Consider the following 14,734-nt stretch of genomic DNA (forward strand, 5'->3'; position numbering starts at 1 on the left):
ACAAGGAGACAGCCTTTTCTGTAGCACAACAATAAGTTACAGCACAGTACTTTCTTCATCACGGCAATAAGCGTAATAACTAAGAAATCTATACGCAAAGCATTTCACTTTTGTTTATCATGAGGTAAGTACATTGACTTCTGCAGAACTTAGCTTTCGGAGGACAATAACTACGACACTTCCACAGAGATTATCTTACAGCAAGACGCACATTTAGCGCTACAGGACACGTATTTGAGTGATTAATTTTGTACTTAAAACATTTATTTTTAAAGATTTTTGAATTACAAAGAAAGTTTTCCGTGATAGATTTCATTCCATTGCTGTAATCTGTAACAGCTGAGGGTATAATTACAATAATCCTCAGGGGGGTACACGCTTACTTTGTGTACCATGTGTTTGGCAAGCACAAGGAGGCCTAGCTAATATGGTATTTGCTTATACAAATTTACACATCGGTACCATATTTCTCTAACACACAAATTACACAGCTATCTGATCATTTAACTGAGAGATAAACACTTTTTTTACTACATCAGTGACAGATGTTTATGTAATTACACAGTTGGATAACTTCACACTTATGAAATTGTATTTTGTTTGTACTTTGTGAAATGCTCATATTTTTCGGAACCATTGTGATACTATGAGAGCTTTGAATGATGTATTTGGTATAGGATTATGATTTTTAAAGTGTGTTTGAGGAAGATGACACTTTTGACATGAGCAGAGAATTTTTTTAAGTTTTGACATTAATGCAGAAAGCTACGACGTTTTTGAGATTTGACTGAGGTGTTATGATGTTATTTTTATGACGACGATGTGTATTATGCTGTTGAAGTATGTTTATGATCAATAAGCTGATGTTATATGAGGAATCTGATTATGCTATGTAGTTATTATGATGAAATATTGAAGACGTGTTGATGAATATGAATATGTATATGTGTAATAAGGTAAGGAATAATGAGTAGTGGTTAGGGACTCTGGTTTGTGAATAAGGTTGTTGGAAACCAAGAATCGTACTTTAAGAGTTATGAAATGTATGTAAATGTGTGAATGTATCACAATGCCGACAAAAATTTTTTGGACATTGTTATATCAATAGCATTTTGTTTCTACAGATTTGTAACGCAAATTCTTAACCTGTGAAATATTTTTATATGAGACTGTCACTGTAGCGGAAACTGCTGTTGTAAATATTTCCGTAAGAAAGTTAAGTGACCACCTGCACGTAATGCGTTTTGGGAGCCCAGCTGAGAGGTAGTCGTCTGACAAAAGAAAGCCATTAGGTGAAAAAAAAAGGCCATTATCCTCGCCATTGACATTCCTTTAGAGATAGCATCGCAAATGCGACACCCTCATTACTTGGAAAGATACTTACATCTGCACACCTGATTATGACAAGTGTCTTTCTACGAGAGTTGAGAGCTACTGACTTACGAAATGCCACATAGCTATTGAATGATGTTTTTATGCTTTGGTTTGCGTAATTGCTTATTTCATTTGATACCTGTTTTCCAGCTGTGTTGCAGCATTAGTTTTATAAAATAAAATAAAATGCATTTGCTAATGTGAACACTTTCTGTCAACAGATCTATTAAATAATTATTTTATGATCCACATTCTTCGAAAAAGGAGCTTTTGGAATGGAAAGAACAATAAGAAGGGACTGATAACAATAACTGCATATATAATTTTCTTTTCAAGTACTTGGTAATTTTTTGTAGACTTAGTTTTTGTGGTGCACCACTTTAATTACATAGACATTAAGATGTGAATATACATTTCCCTTGTCTGCATTGTTGTCTTTAGTGTAATATTTTTTTTGCTTGAGCTATGTCATGTTTAGGTATAAGTTACTGCTGTTTGCCAGGCATAGTGCTACTAAATTTCACTTTACATTACTCTGTTAAGCTAGTTTTACTACTGTATTATTTTTCTTGTTTGCTGCACAGTGCCTTATATCAGTTGTAGTACTGCAATTGCTTTGCCTATTTAAAATTTTTGTCCTTGATGTTTGTGTTAATTGTTTTATGCTGCTGCATTGCCTCGTCCCTTAGTTTAGCATCTGAGCTCAGTAGATTTAAGTTAGCTTAAGAGGGGGTAGACTATAAGAGAATGAGTTGCGATGAATTGGGAGAAATGCATTGATAAGTTATACGAAAAAAGTACAGAAAGCAGATATAGGTAGGATTTTCTTGGAAATAAATGATGAGGTAAGATAATGGAAAATAAATAATGAGGTAAGAAATATGTGAACATATAAATACAGAAAGCATGCTTGGATAGGATTTTTTTGGTGGAAGCAAAGGTTGAAATAAGACGAACGATCTATGGAATGAAGTTTTGGGGTGGACTGCAGTACCAAATGTTACACTGAAAACGAACCCTGTCCTTTCCTTTTGTGTTATCCCACTATGTGTGTGTGTACCCTTGTGTATTTGTTTTCTTCCTGTCTCTGTGTAGTTTCATAGAATTTTTTCTTCTAATAGTAAGCTACATTCACTATGATGAGGAATACTGTTCTCCTCAAATATAATTGACATTAATAATATGTTATTTACCTTGTAAATATGCTTAGACATTATTTATTCTGTTTTGTTTTAATGCTAATGTGTGAAGTGGATGTTTCAATCATTATTCATGTCATAATTCCTGTAACACTGATGTATATGTTTATTTCTATTCTGTTGTACAGCGTGTACTACAAATGTTCTCTGTATTTTATGTTCTTTAATGATGTATTTTGTACCTTTGTAATTGTATTCTCATGTTATAAAATTGTAATTGTCACCAGTTCATGATATTATTAACTTGTAAGTTCCATTTCACTGCACACTTTTCTGTTGGTCATTGTAATGCACAATATGTGAGAAGTTGGGACTGTTAGTGTTTGCACATGTGTTAATAATCAGCAAGGGACAGGATAACAGCATTGCTGGTTCTAAGGACAATTCCCAAAAGTTTGTGAGTGCACAAGTGGTGGTTATGGACTTGCTATCTTCTCTACAAGACTCTTCGATTGTGATTGTGCACCTGCACAGTCGCAACAGATGGCTGCTGGCCGTCTCTACAAGGACTACAGTGGGTCTACACCTTTGATGACCCACCAATACCATTATTTCTACAAGGACTACAGTGGGTCTACACCTTTGATGACCCACCAGTACCATTATCTCTACAAGGACTGCAGTGGGTCTGCACCTCTGGTGGCCCACCAATACCATACTCTCTACCAGGACTACAGTGGGTCTGCCCTGTGATGACCTACCTACCAATATTCTACAAAACGTCGAATGGCTCTGCTGTGGGTTTGCTCTGTTGTGGCCCATTACCTATCAGTATGTCAAGAGTCAGCACTGTCTTTCCGTTGGAAGGACAACACTACTTCTCCACGACTGCATGGAATTGTATCAATAAGTGTGTGCATTTGATTTCTTTGTTATTGTAATTACGATTATGAAAAATTTTAACAAATATGTATTGCCCAGTGCCCAACACAATTTGTAAAATTTTTTGTGGGGAGCATGGGGGCTATGTAAGTAGGCTGTTTATATTTTCTTATTGGCAACGTTACGTAGCGCTCTGTATGAAAATCACTGGCTGTGCTGTGTGCAGTCTGTGGCTATTTTGCATTGTTGTCTGTCCGTAAATGAGAACAAATTACCAGCACAAATGGGCTAAAGACATCCAGTGTACAGTTGCACTTATCTATCAAAATAATCAAAGTGTTTATTAGCAAAAATCAGTGAACTGAATATATTCCTACCATGTATGCCATGACGATGATGTTTGGCTTGTGGGGCGCTCAACTGCGTGGTCACCAACGCCCGTACAAAGTCCCAATTTTTTCACAGTCCAATCTATCCACTGTCACGAATGACGAGGATGATGATGAAATGATGAGGACAACACAAACACCCAGTCCCCTGGCAGAGGAAATCCTCAAACCGGCCGTGAATCGAACCTGGGACACCATGATTCAGAGTGTAACGGAACATATTAAAGGCTTTACTGTACCAAAGTGTGCGATACCCTCCAAATTCAACCAGTTTAATGAGTATTTATGATTATAGCAAAGGTATTGTGTATGTTAACAATGATTGCATAACATGTCTGCATAAACAGTCAACCCATTAAATTATACTGAATAACTGACCCACACAAAAGTTTATATCACTTGATCACTGATACAGCAAATGTCATCATGTGAAAACACTAAGTTCATCTTAAATAATTAATATGAAGTACGAAAAATAGTGGCCAACTTAGGTATTTTGGATCTCCTTAAATAAAAATCACCCAGTGAAACCTATTTGTTCACTAGGAGCGTTTTCACTCAGTATTCACGTAAGCAATCCTATTTTAGACGAAAACCAATGTAATTCTTAATAATTCATGTTATTTACTTATTTATGCAAATTAGAGAAGTCAATTGACAAACTTCTAAAAAACGGCCTTTTTGTAACAAAGAATTATTCTGTCAAGTCAACAAATCTGTCTGTCATTTTAATAACATGTTAAATTATGTCACTCGATGCAAATTAATAACTTTTCTGCACAAATTATGATAACAGATGTACATGTGACTTGTAAACTATATCTCTTTTTAGTAGTTCTTTGACAATGTTATAAATACAAGCAGCAAGAACGGTCGGGAGGCAGTCAGAATGTCACTTTGGTACAGTGTGTTTTGTGTGTTATTGTTTGAGGTGGATAAACAATGCAAAGAACATGTAAAGGAAGTTGTGTTGTGTCATGGTCTTTGGTGGACAGTGGAATTAAGATGGCCACCAGAGTAATAAATATTTGAAGTTTACATATTTGTTGGTTTCGCTCGTTCTTTATCATCAAAAGCACATAAAAAATACGGGACCTCATGTTTTTAACCCTAGACAACCAGATTTAGAGCCAGCATCAGCATCGAGACACAGCAGCGATCCAGCAAGTAGCAGCGATTACCACAACACAATGCATTTTAATGGCGCCAACCTAACATCAAGTGCTAACAAGCTCCGTAAATGGGAGTGAAATAGTGCGATTATAGCAATTAGCTATATCTACGACCAGGCGACCATTACAAGAGGTAGCAACGCTAGCCACTTTTTTTTTTTCTTTTTTCGTTATGGTTCGTTGTATTTCGTCGTAGCGGACGTCACATGACATCCGTCGAAGCTCCTTTTTTTTTTTTTTTAAGAGTACCTTGTGGCAATGAGAGAAATGGTGAGTTGATTAGTGAAAAACATACTAGGAAACGTAATACAATAAAAATGTGTCATTATAAAAAATGGCTCTAAGCACTATGGGACTTAACATCTGAGGTCATCAGTCCCCTAGACTTAGAACTACTTAAAGCTAACTAACCTAAGGACATCACACACATCCATGCCCAAGGCAGGATTCGAATCTGCGACCGTAGCAGCAGCGTGGTTCCGGACTAAAGCACCTAGAACCGCTCGGCCACAATGGCCGGCTGTGCCTTTATATATCGTACACATGTGTCTATATGCATACGAATTGAAACAGAGTTGTATTTTAGTTGTCGTACCAATCAAATGCCTACCATACTGACTGTGCTGTAAAGAATGTTCCACACACATACCTGAATACAAAATGTTTGTCACACGCAGTGTCTTCAGTATAGTATGGCTTGTTCAGGTAAAAGGTGGCCAGGTTTATGTCGAGGGTGTAGCGAGAGAGAGAGAGAGAGAGAGGAGACAGGACATGGCACATAGTCACATGTACTATGCGCTGGAGCAATCTGGAGCGATGCAGCCGTCAACCACATAGGCTCTCGTCAAGCGGCCATTAAGCTGCTCTTTGATGACGACACATTGCAGAACAGGTGGCCCACTACCGAACTGATTACTGCTGTCTGCACCGCATGACAATGTGTGCATTCCTCGTGTGGTACACTATTAGCTGTGTACACGAGTTGGATAGCGAGACGTCCATTAGTCGGCTCTGCTGTGTGTGCGTTCATTGCTACAATTCAGTCCTCGTCCATGAGCTTTCTAGCAGGTGCATGGGTTGCGCCTCACGCCCAGTCGTCACGCCGGTGTCTCAGTGGTTGGACAAGGTGCCTCAGCTGCTAAGGAAGCTAACACATGGGTATATATGATCAACCCCTCTCGACTGTCTCCACTGGGGCAACAGTAGTGCCACAGTGCTGGCACGAACCAGCCACCCCATGGTAAGTCATGGCATCCTCGTGTCTGGTGCGACCCGTATCTGTTAACAGGTCTCGCACCTGAGTCCGCCACGCCTTCCGCAGACAACAGAAGTTGTTGTGGCTGGGGATTATGCCACCATGACCGCTAGAGGAACTTCTACAGACTCGCACTGCACATCAGTCGGCCGCTAGGCTACTCTCTCCTTCCAGCTCACCTCTCTGCCGACCACTTGTGTGTTATTGAGCTCCACTGTGGATCACTGTATAACACTGATGCATTCTGTTTTTTATGCATAGTCCACAACCCTTACAAATCTGTACGAACATAGTTACATATTTCAATTTACAAGATCATGAAAGCGAAAAACCACACACACTATGGACCGCACTATTTCTCACTCTTGTGAGACGCATAAAAGGAACACGAGACAAGGCTAACTTAATTTCTGTACTCATGGATATCTAACAATGAACATGATAAGTAACTTAATCCTAGAGTGTGCCTTAAGTAATGTAACAATTTCTAACTTAAGCAAGTAAAGGACAGAAGCGAATGTGGTTGTGTGGCTCTCTTTTATGACTAACTTAAAGTAGTAAAAATGATGAAATGATCATGTGGCATTGTTGGACAGGATGCCCTGCCTGGGGAAGTTCGGCCGCTAGGTACAAGTCCTTTTTCATGTGACTCCACATTGGGACACGCACGTCGGTGATGATGAGGACAACACAACACCCAGTGACGGGCGGAGAAACTCTCCAACGCGGCTGGGGATCGAACCCGGGGCTGCTGCATCATAGGTAAGCACGTTACCACTCAGCTAAGCAGGCGGACTCGTAAAGTAGTGCTTATCATTAACTAAATGATATATCCAATGCTACCCATCACCACCTACTTCTAAAACTACTAAAACTACCCTTATGAATTACCGAGCATATAAAATCGACATGCAGGTAATTAAATTAAACACGCTTTTACAATTATCCTAGTGTAGCTAATAATTAATTAATGTAGTTTTGTTTATATATATTTCTGTTTTTTGAGAAGTCTATGAATAATGCCCCTTCTTCCTTTTTTTCTTTTTTTTTGTGTGTCTGGCCTAGGTGTCTATCAGCTTTATTCTTCGTTTCCCTTTCTTGAGGACAGCACCTGTGGACATAGTCGCAACATATCTCTCAGACATACAATTAAAAAAAAAAAAAAAAAAAAAAAAAAAGAATGGACACGGGCCGCCACTATCATCGACATTACAAATGAGTTTGAAGTACGAAAGCTTATTCCATGTTATTGAGGGACTTGATGTTTCCACCATGCTGCCTGACGTTGGGGATCTCCAGCGTGAGATGGCGTGTCTACCGCTTGTTTCCTGCGAGTTGTTGATTTATCTGTGGTCTAAATCCTGCCAATCAGCATGATCTGATTTCTCTGAAACTCATAAGGTACTGTTAGTCATGGAAACCTGCTAGATCCTATTACAGATCTAGTGCACACGACATTTCCAGAAACCTACAAATTAGTACAGAAGGCGTGAGTTGATCGAATCACAGTTCTGGTATCGGTATGTGGTACTTGCACAACAAACACGTCACTATTGGTCATGATAAATTAAACATGCGCCCAAGGAAGTGGGTGATCCTTCCGCAGCTATAGCGAGTGTGGGTTTTATGGTCACTTTAACACTTTAAGAGGTCTCATCCTCCCATCTGAAACAACTTCTGATGACCCTGCGCACTTGTCGCGAGGATGGGCACTATGTCTACCTTATCATCCTAACCAAACAATAAAAATTCCGGGAACGGACTTACGCACTATTGCACAGCCATATTCATTCAGAATAAAACTAGATGGGCATCACGATGCCCACGCGGCCGTCAGTCTCTCCTACATTTAAACTCTCACACAGAACGCACCCCAGTATCGACCCAAAACTTCTGACCAAACCAAAGACAGTTCGACTATAAACACAGCAGCCTTTAGGAAACAGCCGGTCGATGTGGCTGAGCGGTTCTAGGTGCTTCAGTCTGGAACCGCGAGACCGCTACGGTCACAGGTTCGAATCCTGCCTCGGGCGTGGATGTGTGTGATGTCTTTAGGTTAGTTAGGTTTCAGTAGTTCTAAGTTCTAGGGGACTGATGACCTCAGATGTTAAGTCCCATAGTGCTCAGAGCCATTTGAACCATTTTGAAGCCTTTAGGAAACAGAACGGTGTCGATCCCTACGGGGCAGAGAGATAATGAATACGTCGAGATATTTACCCACAGCAGAAAACGATGACTTACCCTGAGATTTGCACGAATGTTTCCAGGGAGAGTGTCTGAGGCATAGCTGTCATTCACACAAAGCAAAAAAAGTGAGATCTCGAGAAACACACAAAACAACAAAAAAAAAAGATATCCTAGAGACTAATATTGTCCCCATTCGACACGCAGTAACACACAAAGAAAATTACACAAAAATCAGAAGACCAAACCTAATGCTAATGAAAAATAAAAACAGGAAATGACAAATTTTCCATTCTAGAAATGGTCGAACGTAACTCACATGGCGGAGTATTTAATGGCTCCAGCTTCAACGAGTTTACGTGAACAGTTCTCCACACATGAAAAGACCCGTTGTAAATCGAGAAATATTTATGGCACTTTTGCTTTGCTTTATTTGAAAGATAAAAGGACTTGACAATTACCTTGTCCCCAGTATGAAATTGCCATTCTTTCGCCGTTCTATCAGCATGTTCCTTTCTGTTCCGCGCTACCGCCTGAATCCATTTAAGTGCAGTTCAACAACACTTTGATGCTTCACGGGAGAACTTGGCGGGAGGTACACAATTATTCTGAAGAGGTCCACAGGTTGCTTGTTGTGCAGGACTGTCACCAGTGCCAGACGCGTGACTCCGTGCGGTGCCTCGTTCAACACATCCTGGAAATCTCTCAAGAAGATACCCGTGGTGGTGTGTTGCCTTCTGCAGTATACCTTGCAAAGGTTCCCCAACTCTTTCATTGCCCGCTCCGCCCTGTTGAAGGCTCGGGTGGTGAATATGAAAACTAGCAATATTTTATGTCTCCCCATCGTATCTTTCCACAACAATGCCCAGAATTGTGGACTGTTATCGGACATAATTTTTATCGACAAGTCCCACTTGTCAAAGGAAATTATTTTTGAATGCCCTTGAAATAGTCAATACTGTCGTCCTCTTTAGTGGCATTAAAGTGACGGATTTTAAATTTAGTTCAACGGATACTAAGATGAAGCAGTATTCCCTCTTGGTCGGGGATAATGTTCCCATAAGGTCTGTGGCTGCGAGTTTCTTCAATTTGTGGGATACAATGGTGTATAGGGATACCTGCATACTGGTAGAGGAGTGCCAATCCTTGCATACTAACTGAACGAAGTAGAGTCTTCGTTCATATTGTTGAAGTGGTCGATCGTTTGTCTTCGATCATATTGTTGAAATGATCAACCATTCTGCATTTCAGTAAGTACTTCCTCGTCCCAGCGTGACCATAACTGAAGGGGGTGTACCAAATAATTTTGTCAGTCAGGTGTTGCCGCAAACACAGACACCAGACAGAGTTATCCACACTGCCCCTATGGAATAAAATTCCTTTCCAAGGGAGATAGCGTTGCCTGATCACAGCCTCTCTATGGTCTTTCCATTGCTGCTCTGTCTTTACTATTCCTGGATCATTAGCCAGCACATTTCTTATGTTCCTCATGGTAACTGTTACGTCTTCTTGTAATGCATCCTTCCTCATTGTTGCCGTCAACGAAGCCAGTCGGCGACTGAGACAAGGCATCAGCAATGCTGTGCATACTGCCCGTTTTGTGAATGATCTGAAAATCAAACTCGTGAAGGAAGAACACCCATCTAGTAAGCAACTTACTTGTTCATTTCGCCACGAGCAGGAATTCCAGAACTCTATGGTCTTTATAGACCTTGTCCTCCAACCACGCAAAAAATATCTAGATTTCTGGTAGCCCCACACCACAGCGAGGGCTTCCAGCTCGGTTACGAAGTAGTTTTTCTCACTTTTCAGGTGGATCCGACCCTCATACGTGATTGTTTTCCATGCCGGATTTCCAGTATATATATATTTTTGGAAAATCATCACACCAAGTCCGGTGTAGGGGCTGTCTGTCACCATGCAGAAATCGTCCACGATTTTTGGGTGGGATAAAATAGGCGCCTCCAGTAAGGCCGACCTAAGCGCAGTTCGGCCTCTTCGTCTCATCCCCAGGAAGTGTTTTTTACCGTTAGTTCAGTATGAATCCCTGGCAGAAATTGAAGACACCAAAAAATGCGCCCAATTTTCGCTGTGTCATCGGGCGAGGGTACTTCGCTATGGATTCGGTAATATTCCTTCTCCTGTAATCACATGTCCTAAGAAGTCAACTTTTGTTGACCCAATATGTGACTTTTCAATGTTGACTGTAACATTGTATGAAGGTGTTCGATAATTCTCGTAGGACCACATTGCGCTGATGCCACGATTTCTCTGGTATTAACAGATCATCAACGTATGTAGTGACTCTCTTCCTGAGGAAAGCACTGAGGAGACCAGACCAGAGATTCAGACCGAACGGCAGCCTCCTGAGCTGATAACACTTCCCCAATCCGAGGAAGGCTGTGTACTGCTTACAGTGTGGGTGGAGTTCAAATTGCCAAAAGCTACTGTCCAAATTGATCGACGAGAAAGTTGACACACGTGAAAGTTCTGGAGCACTTCCTCCAGCCTCTCTGGTCTTCCGGTCTCTGTATCGATTAACATGTTGATTTGTCGAGGTCTAAAACAAGGCGAATCGACCTGCCTTTCTTTTCCAGTGCTTGATGGGGTTGTAAATAGACCTCACCGGTTCTATCACCTCGTTTTTCAAGATCTTTGAGATTTCAGACTCAGTCTTTTTTCCGATACACATACGGAATAGAGTGAGGCGGAACGAAGAACTTTGAATGTGGTTCGACCCAGAACGCATACACAAAATTTTTTATCGTTCCTGGCTTTGGCATAAACACTCCTGTGTTTGCCATGAGCACATTTTCGAATTCTTTTTGTTCCGTAACCTCTACGTTGAGGACCGAGACCCCTTTCTCCTTGATGATCTCCGATTTGTCGTTCTATGCCGACTTTTTCTTCCTTATGAACGTATTCAGGGTGGATTACATTAGTAGCAGATCTATTATTGCCCACTTGTGTCACGCATAGTTTGAGACTATCAGCCGGTGCTGATCTCAGACAGCTTGTCAATCAAATTTTTTTGTCATCTCGGTTTCCTCATTAAAAATAAGCAGGCCTCTTTCAACATCAAGAATTACCTCGTGCTTCCTCAGGAAACTGATCTCTGTTACGACTTCAATTGAGAGACTGGGAATTACGAGTTTGGTCTGCGGGTTCGCGTTAATCTCTCTCTCTGTCAGTTGTTTTCGTTGCGAAAGTCGGTCTAGTTCCCGTCTGCAACACATCAACGGAACGTCTTTTCTCAGCTGACGCTAATGCTGCTGCCGCTATCACCAATCCCGCGCAGTTCATCAATCCCTATAGTAACTATAATTCTTGGGGGCAGGTCCTCCCTGCTTAGCACCTCTTTTTCTTCTGTAAGCATTTCGCATATGTCCTCATAACCGATTACATTTAACTGGTTCTAATCAACTCTCGATGCGGAATTATTCTGAACCGACCCCGCAAGTTTCTGGCTTAAGTTACGAGTATCACTTCGCTGTTGTACTCCAGTGGACGTGTACGCGCATCTATTTTTGATTCTGTTGTTATTGTTATGGTTCTGTCAGCCCCATTGGTTATCTCCCTGCTGGCTATGCCCCTGTTCGCGCCAGTTTCTATCAAACCGGACATTCTCAGCTCCGTAGCCCTGGTCCCCGTAATTCCTACGGTTCGGCTGTGTTACTCTTTCCTATCTTACACCTTGTCGTCATTCTTGCTAGGTTGCTGATTATTCCCTTCGTTTGCTCTCCTCCTTTCCCTCGCATTTTGTTTGTGAAACTCAAGTTCCAGTAGGGACAGCAGACACTGAGACGATTCAGTGTTGTCACCGCATCTTCCAATTAACGCTTGCCGATAGTGGGTGGGGAGTATGCTGAAACAAAACCGAATCATCTCAGACACGCTACATGCGGAATCTAATTTCGATTCTGTTGTTATTGTTATGGTTCTGTCAGCCCCATTGGTTATCTCCCTGCTGGCTATGCCCCTGTTCGCGCAATGCGTCAAAAATTTTGAGAGGGCTTTTGTATCTGGACGCTTCTTGATCTGGTCACATCATTATTTCTTGCTTAATGCAGTCTTGCATTTCTCCGACCAATATGCGGCGAGAAACGCGTCTCTAAATTCGTCGAAGGAACTGTAGTGTTCTGCAAATTATCTCACATTTTTCGCAGCAACACCCTCCATGTGAGCACTAATAAATTTCAGCTTCCTATTCAGTGATCACGAAGAGGGAAGTGACTTGCTAAATGTTCCAAGCCAAATCATGTAACATAAAGTATCTCTTAGAAGTTCTGAAATTTCAGAACGGACAGGAAGTGTTTGTAATCAGCTGCGGGTGTTCCTGATGCGCTTGAACATCTCATCGACTTTGAGATCTGAACATGTTCAATGTCATGTGGTAAATCATGTCTACAGCGACCATCATATGGACTTGAATTACCGCTAAGGGTGTCCGGTGTTGCTTCTCGCGTTCGTCCGGAAAGGATCACAGAGGACACATTGATCGTGTGTCTGTTCGAATCGTGCGGGCTGCCGCATAAAGTGGGACACGTCGGTGAAGACTGAACCGAAGGTGACCCACACAACGGTACAGGCTCCAGTACGTCTTCCCTTACAGTTCCTGTTTTGAAAGCTTGCTCAAGATAAGCATGCTCAAGATGAGCCTCTCGATCATCATCATCGAGATGCGCTCGACCACGACCTCACGTTTTCTTAGTCGACTGATGAAGGTCTTTGGGTTCTGATACGCTGTTGGATTCGCGTACTTAATTCTCCCAGCTGCAGTGACAGCTGTCTTCTTGGCTCCTGCCGGAATTTACATTTTGTGCCTTTTCCGACACCTCCCTCCTCTTCTCTGCCTCATTTTCTCCGCCTCGAGATTTTCCTTACGAAATTCTTCGGCCTTCTCATCCTCTTTCTTTCTGTTTCCTTCCATCCTTTACCTGTGTAATCTCTTTTCCTTTCCGTCTGTCTAAGAAAAGCCAAAATAGGATTCTCCGGTGTTCCGTATGTCATTATACCAACAAGAGAAGCTACTCTAGATTCTCGCATGTTATGTTATGGCTCAAAGGAATCAGCATTATCCTGAATGGAGCGTGTTCCCCATTCACGTCTAGCTCAGAAAAGTGAAAAACACTGGCAACTCGATCTGCCTGCTCCGTGTTCTCGAACAACATCTTGTCAACCGAAACGTCGCCGTCCCTGACGTCAATCTGCTGCATCATGTAATTATAACTTGTACTGTTCGCTTCCCATAACAATTTCGCCTTACTCCTTGTCGTCATTCAGTACTGAATGACACAACAACAACGAACTAACTGAAGCAAGAACGGATCTAATAAATTACCACTCTTTTCTTGAATAATACTCAAAGAAATTTTTCCCCTCCAGGCACAACACATACTCAAAAAGATATCTTATACAAATTAACAACGTTGTTCACAACGCTGATTTATGACAATCATCACGAATGTCGTACAGAAACCACAAAACCTTGAGTCATCATGGGAAATGACGCGCTAAATAAAAGAAAGAAAACAAGCACCAGGCGCCGCCAACTTAAATCTGCTCCCCTGAGGGGGAGAGGAGAAACTAAATTGCATCATTGTGATTCGTTAGGTACGAATTCTATGCCAATAGTCGCTAATATAGAAACTGGCCTCGTGTTTGCTATTGTGGAACCCTTTACTGATATTCAGGTTAGACAGCAGAATCACTAACTTACGCAAATCACACCCAACTGAGTTTATATTGAATCCGCACAAGGTCTGTAACGCAGTCTTATAATGGCCCTGATATAAATCTGTTGTGTACATAGTTCCGCGTAGTCAGCGCGTACACAACTATGCTCATCCTTCCTGTTGGTTCTTCTTTGACACTAAGCGTACCATCAGAAAATTTGGTTTAACAGTAGGACTTAGCCCTCCCAATCAAATGGCAGTATCTCTGCTACTTCTTTTATAAGAGCCGTGAAACTTCACAAACACAGTACAATATATGCTAAAGTAGTGTCCGGGAAAAATATAACAGTTGGCTAGTGGTAAGGAAGTCAGATTTGCGTTAGTGTAGGGTGGAACAGCAACAGGGTCCACTCTCCACAACCTCACACTTTTTCACATACAATCTTGTTGGAATTTTTTGCTGCTCCTAGCTGGGTGGCTTATCCCCAGCTGACTGACTACCTGGGATATAAATGTGTTTCACATGTTGTTCACGAAATCAAACTTCCTAAACATGTCTAAACACTGTACACCACTTAGACACCTTAACTAGGAAATGCAAAATTCTCTTGCTTTTTTCCTAATAAGAAGTCTAAATTTCTACCTTTTCTTATTTCTTTATGTC

The sequence above is a fragment of the Schistocerca cancellata genome, chromosome 1 (genome assembly GCF_023864275.1).
Source record: "Schistocerca cancellata isolate TAMUIC-IGC-003103 chromosome 1, iqSchCanc2.1, whole genome shotgun sequence".
Taxonomy (NCBI): Eukaryota; Metazoa; Arthropoda; class Insecta; order Orthoptera; family Acrididae; genus Schistocerca; species Schistocerca cancellata.